Below are 3,338 nucleotides of genomic sequence, written 5' to 3' on the forward strand. Positions count from 1 at the left end.
AATTTGAAGATAAATCTTTTATCTTTAGGAACTGACAGTGTTCAGTTAGATATGCACAAGTGCCACACAGAACAAGTGCATACAGACATTACAACACAGTGCAGACACATTTCTCCGATGGAGCAATCAGTCCTGCAGATTTCTCCTGTACAACATCCGGAGAATTCGACCCTTCCTCTCTAGAGAGTCGTGCAGGTGCTCGTTCAGTCTCTCCTCACTTCAAGACTTGACCACTGCAGCTCTCTTCTGGCTGGTCTCCCTCTGCGCACCATCAGACCCCTGCAGCTGATCCAGAACACAGCGGGTCGGGTCATCTTCAACGTTCCTAAATTCAGCCAAGTTCAGCTCCTCCTCTGCTGCGTTCTCTCTTCACTGGCTTCCTGTAGCTGCTGCCCTCATCAGATCGCTGTCTTCAAACCCAGACTGAAGACCCTCCTCTTCTGAGAGGATTTGGGTGCAGAGTACAGTATTATGGTCTCCTTATTGACTTGTGTTTAGTAGAGTCTAAGATTAGAGGGATCTTTTTATCAGGTACTGAATTGTTCAATGATTATCCTGAACAAATAACTGCTCTTTCTTGTATTGTTGAATTTGATTACTTGAACGTTTGTTTTATGGAGTGTTGCAATGTTCATTGTTCTTCAGTAGTGCTGAACAATATTGTAGTTATTTATAAGAAAAAATTACAGCTTGATTGGTTTAGTGTAATGATATGTCCATGTTAATGTGATGTCATCATTTGAAATTATTTATAGAATGAGAAGTGTATATAATTCTAATAAAAATATTTAATGTTTTTAACTATCTGTCAGGCCCTGGGTATCGTGCCCTCCCCCGGGGCGATCCTGGGTCACGGCCCACAGGCCCCTAAAACTCATAAAGAGGGCCGGCTCTGTCCTGGGGTGCTTCTTAGACCCAGTGCAGGTGGTGGGAGACAGGAGGATGACAACCAAGCTGGCATCCATGCTGGAGAACAGCTCCCACCCCATGCATGAGACTCTGGCAGCACTGGGCAGCTCCTTTAGCGACAGGCTGCTTCACCCCAAGTGTGTGAAGGAGCGGTATCGCAGGTCCTTCCTTCCTGCTGCCGTCAGACTACACAACCAGCACTGCTCCCAGCGGACCACATACACACACACTTAACTACACACACATGTTCATGTTCAGGGAATACTATGTGCAATATCCCACCCCCATGTGCAATTAAGAGTATTTTACTGTAAATAATATTGTTTATTGCTTTTTTAATTCTTATCTATATTGTGTGTATATAGTGTAAATTATTTATTTATCTAAATTTTTGTAACTGAGTGTCCTGCTATCCCTTTCTGCTGTTACACTGTGAATTTCCCCACTGCAGGACTAATAAAGGACTATCTTATCTTATCTTATCTTATCTTATCTTATAAGGACTTCCACCTCATTTCCGGTTCATTTGTGTTCATTTCGTGTTCATGTGTTGCACCTGGGACTGGGGGCATTTAAGGAGCCTCTCTACAGAGACTCACTGCTGTGTTCCTTTTGGCAGGTATTCTGAGTCTGGTTCTAGAGGCAAGCGTGCTATGCTGCTTCCAGTTCATGCTCCTTGACGGCTCAAGCTCACAGGGCATACTCAGGTTGGGCTTGCCCTGTAATCTAGTTCAGGCAACTGGTTCTCCAGCTACCCCTTTTGTTTACTCAAAGCTGGCTCTGGTTCTCAGTTCTAGTTTCCCCTGCATCCCAAGCTAGGCTTGTGGGTTTCTGTTGGTCCCTTCCCTCATTTAGATCTCAGTTCATTCCTGCTCATCCCGTCACTCCCGGCTCCTCCCAGTCCCAGGATTGTTGAGTTCACCATTTGGTTTGTCATCTGCTGTTTGTGCTCTAGTGTTGGCCATTAGTTTGCTGCACCTTGTTTGTACACCCTTTATGTTTGAATAAAATCTTGCTTAGTTTCATCTCTGCGAGTGTTCATCCTGTCTTTGTCTGGCCGCACACACTATGACACTATACACCATTGCTTATTTTGTCAAATATGTTTTATCTGCTGTCTAATTTCAAAAATATGGATGTTGGCAGTGACTTTCATGTACACTAGTGTATGCTGACATTGGAACCACTGTAAATATCATTTATAGCCATGTGTATTTAAGTCAAAGTTGGTATCAGTATCAGAATTGGAAAGAAAAAAGTGGTATAAATATGCTTCTTATTCAGATTGAATCTGTTAATGGAAATACTTTGAAAAGAAGTGAAGGTGTCAGAGTGTTTCTGATTAATATCTAAAGTATTTTGGTAAATTACGCATTCTCCACCTCCTCTGCCTGATCATTTAATTCTAATTTTAGCCTGCAGGAGGTGCTTCTGATCACTTATTCATTTTATTCACAGTGACTGTTTCTGTGTTTCGTGGTCTAATATTCAGTAGACCGAGCTTTATGTCTGAGGTTGTGCTGTTACCGTTTGAGTGTGAAAATTTAACACTAATTTAATTATTGAAATGAACTGATGTAGTTGCTAAAGAGCAGTGATGTTTACCTCCGTTTATCCAAGAGGGTTTGGAAACTCTACATTCTAGGATTAGATATGGTTTGTTACTACACCCAGGATTTGATTACATTCAGTGATAAGAGTGTTAGTGGGGTCAGGATGTTGGATGATGATCACCACCCCCCCTTTATCACCCCCAATTTACCAACTCATCCCAGATGTTTCGGATGGAGCTCCTCCACCACCATTCCAGAGAAAACAGTTCCTCCACTGCTCCACAGCTGCTGGAGGGCTTTATACCCCTCTAGCTCAGAGGAAGTTATTGGGGAGGAGATGGGGTGTAGTAATGGGGCAAGATGGGCTAAATGGGGCATTAAGGAAATGAGGTGGAGTAAAGTAACATTGAAGAGATGGTGTAGAGTAGTAGGGTGTCGAGATAGGGTGGAGTAATGGGTGGTTCAATAAAACGAGTGGAGTAATGAGGTGTTGAAGAGATGTGGTGGAGTAATGGGGCAATGAAGAGATGTGGAGCAATAGGGTGTTTAGGAGATGGAGTGGAGTAATGGAGCATTAAGAGGATGGGGTGGAGTAAAGGGGTGTTGAGGAGATGGGGAAGAGTCTTGGCTCAGGACACAGAAAGCCAGGCCTTGGCACTTTTTGTGAAACAGGTTTCTCAGGTATCTGATATTCATGATCTGATGCTGTTCTTCATATTTCACACTTTATTTTAATTAGTAAGGAAATGGAGACAAAGTCAAATAATTGTCCTTTGAAAAGAAACACATTAAATGCTTCCCAGTTTTATCACAGGAAGTGTGGAAATGAAGCCTGTTAATAAATCAGACTACAGAGAAGGACAATCTTCACTCAGG

The sequence above is a fragment of the Salminus brasiliensis genome, chromosome 1 (assembly GCF_030463535.1).
Source record: "Salminus brasiliensis chromosome 1, fSalBra1.hap2, whole genome shotgun sequence".
Classification (NCBI taxonomy): Eukaryota; Metazoa; Chordata; class Actinopteri; order Characiformes; family Bryconidae; genus Salminus; species Salminus brasiliensis.